Source organism: Schistocerca cancellata, chromosome 3 (genome assembly GCF_023864275.1).
Source record: "Schistocerca cancellata isolate TAMUIC-IGC-003103 chromosome 3, iqSchCanc2.1, whole genome shotgun sequence".
NCBI lineage: Eukaryota > Metazoa > Arthropoda > Insecta > Orthoptera > Acrididae > Schistocerca > Schistocerca cancellata.
In genome coordinates, this window is record NC_064628.1 from 917,523,970 (window position 1) to 917,544,654 (window position 20,685).

Below are 20,685 nucleotides of genomic sequence, written 5' to 3' on the forward strand. Positions count from 1 at the left end.
ATGTTCTGGGACAGCGAGGGCGTCATCCTTACCCATTGCGTTCCAAAGGGTACTACGGTAACAGGTGCATCCTACGAAAATGTTTTGAAGAACAAATTCCTTCCTGCACTGCAACAAAAACGTCCGGGAAGGGCTGCGCGTGTGCTGTTTCACCAAGACAACGCACCCGCACGTCGAGATATCGTTACGCAACAGTTTCTTCGTGATAACAACTTTGAAGTGATTCCTCATGCTCCCTACTCACCTGACCTGGCTCCTAGTGACTTTTGGCTTTTTCCAACAATGAAAGACACTCTCCGTGGCCGCACATTCACCAGCCGTGCTGCTATTGCCTCAGCGATTTTCCAGTGTTCAAAACAGACTCCTAAAGAAGCCTTCGCCGCTGCCATGGAATCATGGCGTCAGCGTTGTGAAAAATGTGTACGTCTGCAGGGCGATTACGTCGAGAAGTAACGCCAGTTTCATCGATTTCGGGTGAGTAGTTTATTAGAAAAAAAATCGGAGGCCTTAGAACTTGAATGCACCTCGTATTACGTGAATTACAATGCTTCTCGTATTAGAACAAGACGCACCTAAATGATTATGGAATGTACCAAGTACAGTAGACGTCTACTTGCGCTAGTTTCTGCAATGTTTACGCTACGGTTCGGCTCGCCTCTCTAACAATACGAGCGAGATACTAGCGGAAACGAGAGGTGTGGGTGACGCAAGCGGCCGCGGCGTCCCGTCCGGTGCCCTCGCGGAGATGGACGTCCGCGATAGGCGAGCGCGGCGGGCGCGCGCCGCCGAAGACGTCCTCCTCGCATCCCGCCGGCTAATTGCGCGGGTGGTGCAAGGCTGGCGGGCAGCGCGCGGCAGGTGGTAGGGGCCGCGTCGCGCAGCACCGCCAGTCGCGCCCAGGCAGCGCGCCGCAGTTCCCGACCACGGACCACGCCAACAGGTGGGTCCCGCAGCCGCTCCTCTGCCCTGCCTCTCCGTGACTCGGCGCGTCTGCAGCTACAGCCCTGCGCGGAGCAGTAAGTCTCAGCTACTTTCGTAGTCCGAAGTTGACGTTTAAAACGAATAGGCTTTATTTATTAATCTGGCGTATGAAGTACCGTATACCATGTTTGTGATAAAGCCAGGAGATCCAAACATGAGATGTGACTACCTGAGGTCATTCTGACAGATTTGGTGTTACCCAGGGTACCACGGACGCAAGTCAGTCTACTGCCCGAACTGATAGACTTATTGGCGGGTTCATTTTTTACAACAGGTTTCGAACTCTGATGTCCATCATCAGAGATCACCACCGTTGTTGTTGGCTACATACTTCGCCGTATTCACAATTACAGTAATCTCTTGTCAGTTCCTAACATTTTTGTTCCTCGAAGTGCTATGGCGATAGTTTCTAAAGCGTATTTACAGGTGCGAAAATATCAACGACTAAACATGATGATGGACACAAAAAGTCGAAACTGAACATAAGCAAAATACTGCATGCAATAAATATGGTACTTATCTCCTTTTTTTTCCTAGACTTAGTCCACAGGCTCTCTTTGTGTTGTTCCAAATCAGTATTTCATCAGCCAACCAATGATTGAAATCGCTTAAAGGTTCTGAGCCGTGCCTCTAACCTGTCGATACGACCGTAACTACAAATGTACTATTTCTTTCCTCAGTAACCGTTATTAACTTAAGATGTGGATCTGAAAGTAAACGAGGTAATTGTAAATTTAAATTACACGTTTCGACTACTTCGAATGTAGAATTTATTTGACAAAAAGCCACATTCGGTGAGACCCTTCTAAGTCAGTGGGTTGGTACCCCATTGTCCGCCTGCGTAGCTGAGCGGTCAGTCAGGATGAGATTTTCACTCTATAGCGGAGTGTCCGCTGACATGAGACTTCCTGGCAGATTAAAACTGTGTGCCGGACCGAGACTCGAATTCGGGACCTTTTCCTTTCGCGGGCAAGTGCTAGTTCTGCAAGGTTCGCAGGAGAGCTTCTGTAAAGTTTGGAAGGTAGGAGACGAGGTACTGGCAGAAGAAAAGCTGTGAGGACGGGGCGTGTATCGTGCATGAGTATCACAGTTGGTAGAGCACTTGCCCGAGAAAGGCAAAGGTCCCGAGTTCGAGTCTCGGTCCGGCACATAGTTTTAATCTGCCAGGAGGTTTCATGAGTGGTCAATGCTGCACAATGCAATCTGCAGGGGACCGGATTCGACTGCAGTCGGGGTCGCAGGTTTTCTTCTCTGGGAGACTGGCTGTTGTGTTGCCTTCATTACATCCCGTCCTTATCGACTCACAAGTTGCCAAAGTGGCATTAACTGAAAATATCTGCACCAGGTAATCGGTCTACCGGATGGGAAGCCTTACCCACATGCACATTTACAATTTTAGTAACCTACTCAAAGAATCTCAGGACTAGACCAGTGTGTCGCCCTTCCATGACAATATCCAAGATTATCTAACATAGCATGGATACCCCTGATATATTTCCAATGTTCCACTGCTGCAGCGAAACGCGATTCTGTAGTCTCCTGGTGCTATAGTTCTGCGTCAAGATACCATTAATGGCTGTAAGTACATTCTGCTACATTATTCAGTTTCAAAAAAATGTATGGCCATCAGCTGATGTTGCTAGATACAAATTTTGTCTTAACCACGATTACTACATTGATTTTGTCTCCTACAGAGCAGCATTCTTGTCTTGTAACGAAGAGCTATATTCAGGAAAAAAAGAACGATGGGATCTGATGATGCTCTAATATGTGAAACTGTTCGTGAGGCAATTTATTACACGCGATCAAAAGTTCTGCGTGCCCCCTCCGCTTCCCACAACAAGGCTACAAACACGACTTTGTCTTATCAATAAACTTAAGACTCAAGACGTCGTACATCTTCGGAACGGTGATTCTGTTATTACGATATAACACTAATCGTAACTGACACATGCTGTTCTTTTCCAGCAACCATAATGACTTCAATTGGCGATTCTAGAATCTATGACAAATGTAACTCTCAGCACTCGGTAACACACACAAAAGCGTTGACTGTAACATTTATTTCCCTTGGGCACTTCTCTGACATCATCTTCAGATTATCCATAAAATCAGAGATTTATCAGAAACCCAGCTGTTGAACAGTCACTTGGCGTAATTTCTGGACTTGGGGTTTCATGTTTTTCATTATTTCCCTAAATCGATCCAGGCAAACAATGAGATGATCCGTTTGAAAAGGGCACGAGTGGTTTCCTTCCCTGTATGATCCTGATCCGAACTTGCGCTCCGTCTCTAGTGACCGCGCTATCGACTAGACGTTTAACTCTAATCTTCCTGCCTTTCTTCTTGAATGTGGTAGCGCTATGGCACTGGATCTTCATTCCGCTGAAATATTCAAGTGTTTTCCTCTAGTCACTCCTTTGAACTGTTGGACTTTCTGTAATTGTTCGATTTTATCATTAATTTGAAAACGATGTTTGCTGTAAACCCTTATATCTAAGCGAAAGAAAAAAAATCGTTAAAATTTTTTCTATTTAACATGGAAAGATGACGAAAAAGACAGCTGCAAACAGCTACAGGGAACTATTTTCAATTCAGTAAATATAATTTTAAATTAGAAGTTTCGTCTAGGTGCCACTGATCCTCTATCGAGCTCAGTGTACATTTCGAAGGAATGTTTAATAGCCAGAGTTTCAGTACACCGTCCACAAAATATCATGGCTAGCTTAGTCCGTTGGTCGTTTATAGAAGTGTGCTGGATTTTTATGTTGAATGTTTCAAGATGTCGAAACAAGCTTTCCTGCATGTGACGTTACAAGACAGGAAGAGTACTTTCCTCAATGTCTGATGCCTTTGCTTTTTCAGAACCTAATCATTGAACGATAAGTGGCTGTTAATAATGGAACAAGATAATTTATAGCGAATTTATGTAGTACTGAGGAGAGGAATGCAGAAATACAAGATTTTTCGAATTTTTGTCTTTACATATTTGCCTGTCTTAAATGTTTGGATGCAGAATTCGGTTTCATATGTATCATATTTTTTGGCTGGTCATAGTGTAATGGCAATGATTAACTAATTATATTACTACGCTCCCGCTTTCAAACTCTATCAAATCAAATGGTTCAAATGGCTCTGAGCACTATGCGACTTAACTTTTCAGGTCATCAGTCGCCTATAACTTAGTAATAATTAAACCTAACTAACCTAAGGACATCACACACATCCATGCCCGAGGCAGGATTCGAACCTGCGACCGTAGCTGTCGCCCGGCTCCAGACTGCAGTGCCTAGAACCGCACGGCCACTCCGGCCGGCTCAAACTCTATCTAATATCAAGTAGCGGTACAGTGTTATGTTAAAAATTTCTTTAGTCACTAATTAAGAACGTTGTTATATGTCCAGCCCTCGTATTAAATATTAAGGATGCTTAGTAAATTTCAGCAGGAATGAAGCTATAGTTCGAGCCTAGCACTAGATAAAGTAAAAATTCAGTCTGAAGGTAATAAATAAAAATTATGTAACCAGTGCTGTCCATGCTTGTGAGCAACAATAAGTTGTCCATTGTAGCTGCGTTAAGGAAGAAACCTTCCTATTTTCGCATTCCGTGGTTGTGTGTCCATTGGTCAGAAAATAATACCGCTCGTAGATCCATAGTGTTGCTGCGTGGTTATAAGACAAAAATGATAATGTACCACATCAGAGTGGGATTCTTATCGTTAATATTATCAAAATCACATGATGTTCTCGTTCCGCGGCCACGCACAAAAGAGCGAAGGTAACCTAAAGAAACGGTGGTACAACAGTTTATTTTACTCTTAATTCTAGACTAGTGCCACGACAGTTTATTAACTGTAGCAGAATACTTGTCAGATTGTATCAGATCCCGTCCTAAAACAAAGGTAGGTTTAATAGTTATTCCGATGTCACAGATTAAAAATGGGTTTTTATGGACCCTTATTGAATTTTCAAGTCAGCATTCGCTCATCATTAGGAACTACTGAACACTGTAGTTGTACCAGCGGTAGACGAAACGAATGCCCTCAACAGTTTAACACCGTTAGACAGATGAGCTGTACACATGCGTTTTCACAGAGCTTTATATTTCGTAATCCAAAGAACGACAGCTAAGTATCAATGACACTGGTTAAACTGCAGCGAAGGTCGAAGTTAACAGAACTGACTCATGGTCAGACGCAGGGGAGAGTGCTGTACTTGGAGGGTAGTGTACCTAGGAACACAGGATATTTATTGGTCGGTGCCGTAGCCCAGTGACTAATGTTAGGATCATATGAGATCAAGCGCACTAGAGACCACTATAAGAAGCATCCGCCACTTCCTACCTTTTTTGTTGTTGTTAGACATGGAGTTGTGTGCTGTGCAGCATTTGAAATACTTGGTGTTTAAAGATTTAAGTGCAATATAACATATTAAGTTATTTTGAATATATTGTGAATTCTACTGTTACAAAACTTTATGGCGAATAAGACGCAATACACAGGGTGTTCGGAAATCCCCGTTGCAAATTTCCAAGGCTTTTAGGTGGGAATAGGTACGTAACATTTCGAATAGGACCCCATGTTCGGAAACGTCATCCAAAGAGGCTACAGAGCGTTAAAAGTTACAGGCGCCGGCGCCAGTAAATTTATCTAGATAAGGGTGTTTCCGTGATGATGTTACATACTTTAAAGTTGATGGAGACGGATAAATGTATCAATTTTAGGCAAGGATCCCTGGTTAGGAAACGAACGAGTCGAAAGTTACAAGCCAGAAATATCTCTGACGGTGGAACACATGTACCGGTACTATTGTTGCTAAATTTGTACGGTACGCAGCTTTCACAGGTGGTAATATGGCCCAAAAACAGGAAAATATGTCTGGTAAATATGGGATTTAACATGCATATCTGAGGAGTATGAGCACTTATTCAACTTCGCTTGTGTGAAACGCATCTCCTCTATTGAACCAGTGTTCGTAGCTGTAGAGGCAGTGTTTACCACACATTTTTTAGTCCACACTGCCACGTATAAAAGTTGCCTACCATTCAGTCTTAGCAACATCAGTGCCGCCATTTATATTCCGCTGCCAAAGGTATTAGAAAGGTTTTAGCTTGTAAATTTTCACACCTTCATTTCCGGTAGAGGGATCGTCACTTCAAGTTGATACTTTTGTCCTTCTCCATAATACTAGACAAGCTGTAATACCATCACGGGATTACCCTGTATATATATACATTTACAGGAGCCGCCATGTATAACATTAAGGCTCTATATCGTCGTTGGATGACGTTTCCGGACGTGGAATCCTTTTCGAAATATTACGTACTCACTCATCCCTATAAGTGACAGAAGTTTGTAACGGGAATATCCGAACACCATGTATTTTTAGAACTGTTATATAACATGTGGACACTGAATACATATTTCGTTGGTCGTGCACCCTCTTGTACGTTGAAACAGAAGCAATTCTTTCACAAGAGAAAGTGTGATGTTTGAAAATGACCTGAGTTTCTTTAATGTACTTACAGTTTCACCAGTCTTGAAAATGGAAACTTCTTTTAGTTACTTCTAAATGTATTTCATTTCCGACTGGCTTTTGATAACACGTCCGCTTAGTTTGGTTTCACTTACTGGTTATTTGAGTACAGAAGAGTAATAATGTAACAGCCCACTAAATACCGTGTTGACAAGATTTTCCGGACCTCAACGCTGTTAAATTTGAAGAGAAGGTTTGTTCCTAAGTACATGACCATTTTGTACCTCCGAACATGTTTTCACATTTGAGAAAAACCTCAAAATCCTATAGTAATTTTTGTAATTTCAGGAAAAGACGGAAGCACGTCGTAAGTGAATGCTGCAATTTAAAAATGGAACAAGAAAAAATACTAAATTTCTATTACAGGGCAGACTAGAGTCTATCGTATCTATCGTATCTACAATCTCAGTTGTTGTGAACTGGGTAATTGTGATGTTAATTTTGACCAATAATCTTGTAGTCAATAACTGCAGCCTCAAGAAGTAATCACCGACTGGGTGTGGATTCTATACCGACTCTACTGATACTGGGTAAATGACCTCAACAGAAGAAAAAACAACTGCAGAAAGAAATTCTACACATAATGCACTAGTACTAAATATACGTCACGTGTATTCCTGGACTGTTTAATTCAACAATTTACTGGTATTAGCTACGGACGAAACCAGGGCTTAATTTTGACCGGAACGTCGTTCCGACAGCTACCAGAGAATTTGTTTTGAACGCATGGGAACCGGAAATTTACCATAGTGCACATGTATTAAATTGCAACATAACTAAAGTTTGTCCCTGCGCCGACAGCACTGAAGGTGATATATATATATATATATATATATATATATATATATATATATATATATATATATATGTGTGTGTGTGTGTGTGTGTGTGTGTGTGTGTGTGTGTGTGCTTATCTAAGATAAGTTGAGGTCCGTTTCGAAGTTGTGATCAGTACATATCATCTGTAGGTTAAGTCTTGCAGTTTTATTCTTTTGTTTACAAGAAACGATGTTTTAAAAACCTGAACATCACAGCATTTTGAACAAAATAGTTTTCCATTGCAAGTTTTATGAAAAGTTGTAAAAAATGGGTGGTAGGTTTGTCTGGTTGGAGAGATGCGTTCCGGCAGCTGTAATTTTAGAAATTAAGCACCGAACAAAAATGAACGCGATACATAGTGAACCGATCGTTCGTCTGCTGGAAACAACAGAAGATAGGTTAACTTCTAGCCAGCCCTAATACAATTCGTATTTTTTATGGAAATGTTCCCTCTGATATTTAACAAGTATTTGAGCACTGCTGAAATTCAAGTTATGTATGAACTACTCCAGGCAACGACGTATTTCTTGACTACATTGTAGACTGATTCAGTCAAGCCATACTCCGATCTTTAGGTGAAGCTCTAACTTTATTAGAGGTTTACGTAACTATTTTACAACTGTTAGAGAATTATTAATTTTTTCTTATGTTACTGATGTTTCGTCTTTATAACTTTGCCTCTGCATTACTCTCTCGCTGTCGGAAAAAGTCAAAGAATATTTTACGCTTCTCTGAAAGTTACAACACAGAATCTATGCTTTTGTGTATTTCATATAGGCACATGAACCGTAAATAAACCTGCCTTGATAGTTGCACGCGTTAGCAGGTCACTTCCGAGATTCTGGGAGTTGCGTCTTCCTGGGATGGAACCCACGCAGCTAAATAACCACAAAGACCTGTGTGCCGGCCATCCTGTATTTGGTTTTTAGGTGGTTTCCCATATCCGACAAGGCAAAAAGTGGGCTGGTATCCCTTTACCGCTCACAAGACGCAAACGTTTCGACAATCGCTTACATATTTTCATGTGGGACAGTAATGACGCAGACTGGTGCTGTACACGAATTCCGTCCCTCGAAGGGGCGGCGGGGGAGAGGCGGGGAGGGGAGAAGGTGTGACTACAGGGAGAGCATCGAGTGACTCTCCACTAGGCAAATCCTAAAATATGTTTTCCGACGACGTGAAGGTACTGGGTAAATGAAATAAGTAAATGGACCGTATTATTTATTTGTTTATGAAGGGACTTCAGAAAGTTAATTACGTAGATCGTACGACGATAGTGACCAATTCGCAACAAAAGTGGCGGATTTTCAGTAGAGAGTGCATGTTCCGGGTTTCCTGCAGACACAGTTCTACTGAGGTACGAATAAAAGGGGTGTCACGATGTGCAAGTGAAATGACGCAGCAACGGGAAATGTACTACAAAGTTGAGGCACGACCGACAGTATGATTCTTGTGCACAAAACGTCTAAATTGTACGCAGATTTTCTGCAAATTTCTGGTAGTACTTGGTCCAAACGCTATGTCGCGTTAAGCCGTAGTGAAACGGTGTCAACAATATGAGCAAGGCCGCATAGACGTGGGTGTCGCTGATCAGGACGGAAGGCCCTCGACATCGTCCACGCTTTCCAAGCAATGGAATTTTGGTGACGACGTTGAAAAATAGCGTCATGTACCTGTGCCTGTTGGAAGTACAGTGCAACATCCTATAAAAGTTACTTGGCCTGCCATCATAATGTGTAACTTACTTTTTCAAGTCGCGTCATATTTATCCTGATCAGTCTGAGGGCCTTCCTTTACAAACGCACACAAACCTTTAAACGTTACAGTTTTTTCTAAGAGCAGTAATGATTCTAATGTCACAAATAATATTAATAATAGCAGTAATAACGACAACAAATCATGTGTAAGGTTAACGTGAGTGTAAGACTAACTGGGCTCACATTACTAATTAGGAACTGATAATAATAATTAAAACAACACGTAGAGTAGAAATTACTGATTTATTCACGACAATGGGTAGGAGTGCGACATACTATGGGACAGTGAGTTCTGTGTGTGACATAAGTGCAAATAGACAGCTAGGGACTTCGGGATATGGGAAAGAGTTCTAATGCGGTAAGGGCCACTTTGTAAATAATGGTTGTTCGTTGTCATAAGAGATGAATCATTAGCTATCTTTTAAAGCCAGCTAAATGATTAAGTCCGCAGCTCGTGGTCTTGCGGTAGCGGTTTCGCTTCCCGCGCACGGGGTCCCGGATTCGATTCCCGGCTGGATCAGGGATTTCTCCTGCCTCAAGAAGACTGGGTGTTGTTGTGTCGTCTTCATCATCATCGTTGATCCCCATTACGGTGGCAAACCACCTTCAATAGGACCTTGCTTAGTACAGCGGTGTAGGACTCCCGCATCGTCCCCTACGCTCCTCGGAGTTTGGGACCTCATCATCATCATCATCATCAAATGATTTAAGGACTTCTTTCCATCAACATCATTCCTAAAATCTCCTCTGCGACTTTTTTCTTAAAAAAGATAGAAAGTTACCTCCGACTCTACTTATGGATTTTAATGAATTCGGGTGATAATTTAAGTCTGTCGGTGGCTTCTGCAGTAAGCAGCGATCAGGTTTTGGTAACACTGGTTTATTTTAAAAGTACGTTAACTTGTTCTGGTCAATGGTAGAGACACTCTTCTTGCCCAACTACCATCAATCAGCCCAAGGTTTGAAGGTGCGGAAGTACAGAAAGTAATATAAGGTACGACAGAGCTTGGCTGCACTGTGTTAAAGCGAGCTATCCATCTGGGGATGCGCCTGAAAACTGTGTACATCTCCACAAATGCAATGCGCTATACCTTTAAAAGCAACCCATTAGTTGTGTTGACTATTTATTTTACAAAATTCGCAGAACGATACTTACTTCTGGAGACTTGAAAATACAACTCTTGGCAAGTACTTTCACATACTTTTTCAAGAATCTGGGTGAATATTTTGAAAGAAATCTTGCCTACTAGAAACACCAGTATTTTTTAATTTTTTTACTTAAAAGAAAATAATTTACTGTCATTCTGAGATGAAGCACAAACGTAACCCTCTCAATGCCTCATTAAATTTCTAGATGAAAGATAAAAATAATCATAAATCGTGGTGCTTTGGAGGTACTCGAAACACTCTGGAGAATGCAGCACCTGTCAGAGGCGTAGGTAGCTTCGTGAAGAATCAGCATCTACCGGCGCAGGCCTTCAAAAATACTCAACCTTCCAGTTATTCAAATGGTTCAAATGGCTCTGAGTACTATGGGACTCAACTGCTGTGGTCATAAGTCCCCTAGAACTTAGAACTACTTAAACCTGACTAACCTAAGGACATCACACACATCCGTGCCCGAGGCAGGATTCGAACCTGCGACCGTAGCGTTCGTGCGGTTCCAGACTGTAGCGCCTTTAAGCGCTCGGCCACTCCGGCCGGCCTTCCAGTTATTAACACAGCTCTGGTATGACTGGAATTTGCGACACTAGTAATTAAGCGTTAGTTTCATCGGTAAAGGACGAGTTATCTCACTCACTGGTACGGTTTTATTCACATGTGTGCAACGTAACCTTTCAGTGTTACATATATGTATTTCACAACATATGTCCTAGCAGTGTATGTGATGCATCTGTACATGTTAGTGACTGGAATATTTAGACAACAAAACAGTTCAAGTGCGTTCCTCTAAATAAAAGCGCGTGAAATTTTATTACACGTATGCCATTTATGACCATAACAGAAGACACAAATCATTTTTAGACGCCTCAAATGTATGTTATGAAATAATGAAAAACCTTTAAACGTCGACTATAACCGTAAAAATGGGGCATTTGCAAGTAGGCCTCGACTCTAAGGGTTCCGTACAAACTTAATTATGCAGAGAAATTCCATAAACTGAAAATCTCGTCAATTTTTTCCTTTTAACGACATTTATATCGGCGACATACTTGTCATGGATATTCTAAGTCTTTCGAGAATGTTTTGAATTTAATTTCGAAGTCGGGCAATAAATGACAAAAGAAATATTTTTTGTGTGGATATAATTAAAACTTACCAATTTTGTGCTGTGAGACCTTGCTTCCTGCCGGATTTCATGATTCTAGGTCAACGGCAAATACCGTATAGGTTTTAATAAGTGGGTTTGAGAGCTTCAAATATCTGACGAAATGGCCGTATCTTTTGAGTTCATTGACTTAGAAGCTTTAGTTTTTTACACCGCCGGAGGACCGTGGATCTTAGTATGCGGCATAAATTTCGAGTAGATACATCGACACATTCCTGAGAGATAGGGTTTTTAACAGTCGAACAGACAGACAGACAGACGGACGGAGAAAGTGATCGATATACGGAACCATAAAAATGAGTTGTATTGGTTATTAGACAGTTTCTTCTGTAACGTACATTTTTGTATACACAAAAATTATTTTTTTGCTTTTGACCTTTCTTTCCCGTTCAAGCCACAACGGCAAACAACTGAGAGAATAGTGTGACATACATAAGTAAGTAAGTAAATAATAGTGAGAGTGTGTGAAGTCTGAGGTATTGTTTTGCAGTGGCAGAGAAATTTTCGTGCTGCCGTCGATGTTGGATGCGAGCCGCGTTGAGGCGAAAAGCCTGTCCTCGTAGCGACCGCGAGGGAAGGCCGCGGCGGCGAACCGTGCTCGCGAGCAGCTGGCGGCGGTGGGTGCTCCGACCTCAGGCCGAAGCCTGTTCCGCGACTCGGCGAACCGGCCTACCTGTATGTAGGCCAATGCAAAGATCTCCGCCTCGCGGATTCTGTGTTTGGCGGCGGCGTCGCTCACACGGTCAAGGCCGGCCTCTCCATCTCGCCTCAGCCGCCTTAAGACGCGTTTCTTGCGGCGGCCGGGCCCACGCCGCGCTGCCTCGTTCGTTGTTCCTTTTTACCGACTCCATTTTTTGCATTCGTGGCCGTGGTGACTGGCGGTTCTAGGTAACTGACTGAGCATATTTCTGTAACTCTACTTTCAATTCGGAGGACATTTCCAGACAATTTCACCCATTTGTGTCGTACACCCAAATTTCACAAGATTGGAACGTTTTTGCAACACGTAAACGGCGACCCTGAAATCATTAAGTATTCTAAAATACTCTTTAACAAACACTGTCAACGTGTGTTCCATCTGCTGTCCTCCAGCATAAAACAGAGATGAAATCCATGTCAACCCCCTTGACGAGAATTGCACATCAGACTTTTTTTTCCTTAGGCTAACGCTATCCGTACTAGTGATACGCCACATTCAGTCAAAATGTTTCTGTTTAAACCACACAAGTTCCGGAGCTAAAATTCAGTTTTAAGGAACTACATAGAGGTTTTCGGGCATTGCATATGCTTTAACATATTACATAGCTCCAAATGGCAATTTTTTTCGATAAATGCGTCTCAGATGAGATAAACTAACACATAAGGTCTTACTTAGCTTACGTCTGTGTAGGCCACAATAAGCACGTGTTCTGCATTCATGAAAATCTTGTACATTTGCTCTTAGGCATCAAAATTATTTAATACGTTTATTGCTGTGCTACAATACTCAAACAAAATAACTTTTTAATTGTTTACTTGCGTTGTTGTCTTCAGTTCAGAGACCGGTTTGATGCAGCTCTCCAAGCTACTCTATCGTGTGCAGGATTCTTCATCTCCCAGTACCTACTGCAACCTACATCCTTTTGATTCTGCGTATCGTATTTATCTCTTGGTCTCCCTCTACGACTTTTACCCTCCAAGCTTCTCTCCAGTACTTAATTGGTGATCCCTTGATGCCTGAGAACGTGTCCTACCTACCGATTCCTTCTTCTAGGCAATTTGTGCCACAAATTCCTCTTCTCCCCACTTATCCTCCTCGTTATTTACGTGATCTACCCATCCAATCCTCAGCATTCTTCTGCAGCACCACATTTCGAAAGTTTCTGTTCTCTTCTTGTCTAAATGGTTTATCGTCCTTTTTTCATTTTTTGCATGACCACACCCCATACAAATAGTTTCAGAAAAGACTTCCAGACACTTAAATCTGTACTCGATATTAACAAATTTCTTTTCTTGAGAAACGAGGAGGAAAAGTATGCTGGGCCCGTAACCCAGAGGTTCGTGGATCGTAAGCACGCTCTGCTACCACTGAAACATGGGACTTAGCGAAGGCAGGAAAAGTTGTGGATGGGGTCTAATCAGTTACCGTTGGTTGCACAATAAACACATACACTTTATTTAAGGAAATAATTTTTAAAAACAATGATTTAAAAAAATCGACTGTAACACAAGCTACACTGACGCCTGAAAGCCTTATTAAGAAAGAATTCAAAATTATGTGTCGGCTGAAGGCCACAAACAATACCACAAATAACTAACGGCTGAAGGCCTGATTTACAAGTCACGAAGAGAATTACACGTTGAAAATATTAAAATAAGTTTTAAAAGAATCATTAAAAAATTTTACTGTAACACAAGCTACGCTGACGGCTGAAGGCTTTATTAAAAAGAGACTCAGATCACTTGTCGGCTGAAGACCGCAATAGGAATAACTTTAAAAATAATTATTTTCTTAAACAATTAACACAATTTGACCAAATAAGAAGGGAGAGATCCACAGACAGTGCTCCCAGGTACGACCTGAGAAAAAGTGCCTATACCTGCGTAAGCGGTGAGACAGGCAGCCAAGAGTTATGCTCACTTAACGGGATGGCAACTCAAACTAGGGACAGTTTAAACGCCGATCAACCCTCTTACCAAAACCACCTAACATCTGATAACCAGTACAACGATGAAATAATTCAGGCGAGGGCGAAGTGACAGACAGCACTACGTATGCAGAATCCGGCTTTTAAAACACCGAAAAGCAGAAGGAACCACTCCAGAAATGCAGTACGCAGACAGCGTTAAAGTAACTGCTCATTCAAACACACTGGATCCACACGGACCGGCGAAAACAATTCCAGCAACTCAAACAATGCTAAAACCAGACACTGTGGAAAAAAAAGCACGAACCACAAGTCGACACAAAGACAGAGGGCCCAGAAGGGGTTGGAAGACCAAACGCACGTCGTCGGATGAGACGACCGACCGAACGACCAACCAACGGACGTCCCCGTTCTCTTCAGGCAAGGGAAAGGTGCCAATATGAATCGTCCACTGACAACTTATTGCCATGAGGTGACTTCCACGGACGAACACACACACGAGTGAAGGTTGCACTACTCGAATGTAACAATCCATTGAACTTTAACTCGCTGAATCCGGAACGCGACGTGGCCGTACACCCTCGAGACCACACCCTTCCGTCGAGCAGTGAATGTATCGCCAGCTGTCCCAGTCCTGTGTGAACCTCACTGCTCCTCCGTCCTAAGCCGACTGCCTCACACGTGACGACTCGTAAATACTAGAGGTCACTCCAAAGATAAAACCACAGTACTTGCTATCGATAAGCGCTGCTGCTGCCACTGACGGACAGACAAAGCCAGTAAATATAGTGGCGCCAGTGAACAGACTAAGAAAACGGGAGGTGACAATGCCAATACACGACACCAACCTGTCAATGGCACCAAGGCGAGCCGGAGCAAGGCTCATTCCTGACACTTAAATCTGTACTCGATGTTAACAAATTTCTCTTCTCCAGAAACGCTTTGCTCGGCATAGCCAGTCTACAGTTTGTATCCTCTCTACTTCGACCATCACCAGTTATTTTGCTCCCCAAATAGCAAAGCCCATTCACCACTTTAAATGTCTCATTTCCTAACCTAATTCCCTCAGCATCACCTGATTTAATTCGACTACATTCAATTACCCTCGTTTTGCTTTTGTTGATGTTCATCGAATATCCTACTTTCAAGACACTGTCCATTTCATTCACCTGCTCTTCCAGGTTCTTTGCTGCATCTGACAGAATTACGATGTCGTCCGCAACTGCTTTCTCAGTATACGGATTGAATAACATCGGGGATAGGCCCTCACTTCCTTCCCAACCACTGCTTCCCTTTCTTGCCCCTTGAGTCTTGTAAATGCCATCTCGTTTCTGTACAAATTGTAAATAGCCATTCACTCCCTGTCTTTTACCCCTACCACATTGTCAAAACTTTCTCTAAGTCTACAAGTGCTATAAGCGTAGGATTGCCTTTCCTTAACCTACCTTCAAAGGTATGTCGTAGGGTCAGTATTGCCTCGCGTGTTCCAGCATTTCTTCAGAACCCTAACTGATCTTTCCCGAGGTCGGCTGCTACCAGTTTTTCCATTTACTTACTAGCTGACAAGAACCGCCATTTTGCCACTTTTCTACTAGAAACTAAAACAAAAATTGAACTGCGTTTGTAGCAAAGTATTGAAAAAATTTCACTCCCATGTATTCGTGTAAACGCTTTTGAATTATGAAACAGTCATACATAGAAGTATACATAACCTACAAATGTATAAGTACAGTATCCTAATTAAGGAACATGATCCCGGACAGATTCTGTAAGCTGGGCACAGATGCTTCACATATTCTCCAACACGATTTTTTAAACGTCTTTACTGCAACGTCTCTTCATAGCTCTGCAGACAGCTATCGTTTCTGCCTTCAGCCGTTTGCACTTCACTATCGGAAATCGTCAAGAGTGCTGCCAGATGTGAGGAATATTCTTTAGCTGACGACTGCAGAAGTCTCTTAGTAGCAAAGAATAAATTTATTAAGGCATCATCCATTGTACTGCGGTTTTTTAAGGATATCTGTGTTTACTACATCATACCTGTTGATCTCTTGAATTATGTGTCGTAGAATGATATATTTGTATAGGTACTGTGAGCAGCATATCTGAATACCGTCAGCTGAATATATTACGATTAGAGTTAGTAGCAAAGAAGTATTAACGTTAAACGTCATGAATGACGCGTAAATTTTTCGCGCATCTTCTTGTTTATGATGTAATATTTTCTGAACTATGTCAGGTAGGCGGTTATCACTCGCATAGCGTGTCTTGTCTGACGCTAAAAGATACGGGTACCATGTTTGGTTGAAATCGATCAAGTTGATTAGGGCGGCATATGCAACAAACTCGCAAGACATGCACACACACACACACACACACACACACATACACTCACATTTTTATAACAGGTATTGATTTATTTGGCCCTCCGCTTCTAACTGCCATTTAGCCATCTAAATGTAAAAAACTGACACACAGTACAAGACATAAATTCAAACGAGGAAATGGAGAACGTTACACGTGTCAAATGCGACATTTATCAGGAGAATCAAACAACAACATATCTCTGTATCTACATGACTGATTTTTAGCCAGAAAAATGAGAGGTATGGTGAGACCACAGAATTATGCTGCTCACCGCTTCACCGCAAAAATAATACAACAGATTAGACAAGAAATACTTTATTGAGGAAGTTCTATGTGCCAACGAAACTGACTGGTTCTGAGTGCCAAAGAGGAAGGTTTTACAAGATAATTCTTGTAAAGAAGAGAACTGCAGCCATCCACTGTTAATAGCGGTACTTAGTTTACACAAATCGCTTCGTTACCGATTTCGGACCGAGAGGTCAGAAGGCAATTCACTTTTCGTTGTTGTTGTTGTTTCAACTATTTCTTGGCTGTTCGAAACCGATAACGGAGTGTGTAATAAGAGCACTATTAACAGTGGCTAATTGTTTTGTTCTTTCTTGAAAGGATCAAACTGTACTTTGTACACATCCGCGGCCTCAGATACATCAGAGTTTTGGAAAAAATGAAGGAAAAAGTTTTTGTTCCAAATGCCACTAATAGTAAGGCACCACATTGTATTTGTGATGATGAATGTGCAGAAATAGAAGGACTGAACACACGTGAAAAAATGGCTTTTGAAAGGTTTACAATTTCCTCTATTGATGACATAATATGAGATCAAATAGATTAACAAAGGATCTTAGAAGCCTGCTGTTGATTGTCATGCAAGTAAGTATTGAACAACAGGTTATGGTAATTTAAAAGAAGACATGGAGGAAGGCTACAACAATATTATGACTAATCATGATGTTGTTGCACAAATATAAATATACACACATCTTTAGCAAAAGTGTCTGACAGGATTTGTAAAATTTCATAGAGTGGTTAAACAGAGTTCAGTGTTCTAGAACGACATATGTAAGAAGTAAAACGGATAAATAACAACAGAGAGACAAACGTTCAGTGCGTAAATTGAAATATCTATATATACAATATACAGATCAACATGAAACGACTGATAACATAGCTTCCGCTAATACCATACTGCCACGAAGAAATCCAGGAAAGTCATAAAAATTTAGTCTGTACTTATTCAAGCTACTCTGTACTTATCCAAAGAAAGCAGACTTGCAGCTCTCGTGGGAAATAGATTAGGAAATGAGACACTTCAAGTAGTAAAGGAGTTTTGCTATTTGGGGAGAAAAGTAACTGATGATAGTCGAAGTAGAGAAGATATAAAATGTAGACTGGCAATGGCAAGGAAAGCGTTTCTGAAGAAGAGAAATCTGTTAACATTGAGTATAGATTTAAGTGTCAGGAAGTCGTTTCTGAAAGTATTTGTATGGAGTGTAGTCATGTATGGAAGTGGAACATGGACAATAAATAGTTTGGACAGGAAGAGAGTAGAAGCTTTCGAAATGTGGTGTTACAGAAGAATGCTGAAGATTAGATGGGTAGATAACATAACTAATGAGGAGGTATTGAATAGAATTGGGGAGAAGAGGAGTTTGTGGCACAACTTGACGAGAAGAAGGGACCGGTTGGTGGGACATGTTCTGAGGCATCAAGGGATCACAAATTTAGCATTGGAGGGCAGCGTGGAGGGTAAAAATCGTAGAGGGAGACCACGAGATGAATACACTAAGCAGATTCAGAAATATGTGGGTTGCAGTAGGTACTGGGAGATGAAGAAACTTGCACAGGATAGGGTAGCATGGAGAGCTGCATCAAACCAGTCTCAGGACTGAAGACCACAACAACAACAACATTCGTCGTCGTCGTCGTCGTCGTTGTTGTTGTGGTGGTGGTGGTTTTCAGTCCAGAGCCTGGTTTGACACAGCTCTACATGCTGCTCTCTCCTGTGCAAGCTTCTTCACCTCCGAGTTAGTACTACAACCTACATCTTTTGAATATACTTATAGTATTCATTTCTTGGTCTCCCTCTACGATTTTTTCCATGCACGCTTCCTTCCATTACTAAATTGGTCACCCCTTGATGCCTCAGATCATGTCCAACCAACCAATCCCTTCTTCTAGTCAAGTTGTGTCACAAATTCCTGTTCTCCCCAATTCTATTCTGTACTGTCATTAGTTAAGTGATTTACTCAGCTAATATTCAGCATTATTCAGCAGCACCACATTTCGAAAGCTTCTACTCTCTTCTTGTCTAAAATATTTATCGTCCAAGTTTCACATCCATACATGGCTACTGTCCATACAAATACTTGCAGAAATAATCTATACTGGACGTTAACAAATTTCTCTTCATCAGAAACGCTTTCCTTGCCATAGCCAGTCTACATTTAATATCCTCTCTACTTCGATCATCATCAGTTACTTTTCTCCCCAAATAGCAAAACTCATCCACTACTTTAAGCGTCTCATTTCCTAATTAATCTAATTCCCACAGCATCACCTGATTTAATTCGACTACTTTCCATAATCCTAGTTTTGCTTTTGTTGATGTTCACCTTATATCCTCCTTTCAAGACACTGTCCATCCGTTCAACTGCTCTTCCTTATCCTTTGCTGTCTCTGACAGAATTACAATGTCATTAGCGAACGTCAACGCTTTTATTTCTTCTCCATGGATTTTAATTGCTACTGCCGGCCGCGGTGAACTAGTGGTTCTAGGCGCGCAGTCCGGAACTGCGGGACTGCTACGGTCGCACGTTCGAATCCTGCCTCGGGCATGGATGTGTGTGGTGTCCTTAGGTTAGTTAGGTTTAAGTAGTTCTAAGTTCTAGGGGACTGATGACCACAGAAGTTAAGTCCCATAGTGCTCAGAGCCATTTGAACCATAATTCCTACTCGAAACTTTTCTTTTGTGTCCTTTACTGCTTCCGTAATTTACAGACTGAATAACATCAGGGATAGGCTACAACCCTGTCTCACTCCCTTCCCAACCACAGCTTCCCTTTCATGCCCCTCGACTCTTATAACTGCCAACTGGTTTCTGTACAAATTGTAAATAGCCTTTGGCTCCCTGTATTTTACCCCTGCTACCTTGAAAGATAGTATTCCAGTCAACATTGTCAAACGCTTTATCTAAGTCTACAAATGCTAGAAACGTAGGTTTGCCTTTCCTTAATCTATTTCCTAAGATAAGTCGTAGGGTCAATATTGCCTCGTGCGTTCCAACATTTCTACGGTATCCAAACTGATCGTCCCCGAGGTCGGCTTCTAACAGTCTCTCAATTCGTCTATAAAGGATTCGTGTTAGTATTTTGCAACGGTGACTTATTACGCTGATAGTTCGGTAATTTTCACACCTGTCAACACCTGATTTGGTTTCTGATGCTAGGGACGATTTACACTAAACGTAATTTTGCTTGCTAGTTGCAGCAGTGGTGTTAGCGGAAACCGCTCGAATGCGCGAGCTTTGGCCTCTACGCACGCAGTACCTCGTCGGGCCATTGACTGTCTTGTACGTTCGCAGATTCCTGTCACGTCCGCAATGGTACCAGCAGCGGTGGTAATTCTACCTACGAATTCTTGTTCTGTGTCCACAACGGTTTCATACACCAGCTGCTTGATATGCCCACAGAGGAAGAAGTCCAGACACGTGAGGTCGTGTGAAACGGTTGGCCAGGATACAGGGGCACCTCGGCAGATCCATCGATTTCCGAAGGTTGTTCTCAGATGATTCCTTACAGCAATGCTGAAATAGGCTGGTGCCCATCGTCACGCAGTACATCATTTGCCTAACATTCAGAGGTACATCCTCCAGCAGTTTTGGCAACACACCTTCTACGAAGATTCGACCTTCCTCCATTGAGGCGGAAAGGAAGAGTGTGTGGCCCAATAAACCTGTCACTGTTGTTGTCACAAGGCGGTGATGTTTGCTAATGAATCAGCTTGTTTACAGGCACACGTACGAGGCACCAACCCGTACACAGAGCTGTTTTGAATGTTCGTACACTTTCTCAGACAGTGACACCGACAGAACGGCTTACTGCAGCACGAATAACGAAATGTTCCCAAAGGTTACACGTTGAATTCAGAGACCGTACGTTCTTTGTCGAATTACATTTGTTTTTTCGTTCTCGACCTTCTGCATTAATTTTAACGAATAGCTTCGGAACATCCTGTGTATGTTTATGATGCTGTAAAATTTTATACCAAAATCC

The 20,685-nt window shown here is 42.0% G+C and overlaps 1 protein-coding gene across 1 annotated transcript in view; it reads left to right on the forward strand.

The window, feature by feature from the left end:
- The first annotated feature begins 913 nt into the window (after positions 1-913).
- The window catches only part of LOC126175996 (arylsulfatase B-like), a 268,709-nt gene continuing 248,937 nt past the window's right edge, over positions 914-20,685 (forward strand). Inside the window, exon 1 of the mRNA XM_049923109.1 lies at positions 914-1,016. The gene's annotated coding sequence lies outside the window, so the exon portion shown is untranslated. The remainder of the gene's footprint in view (positions 1,017-20,685) is intronic.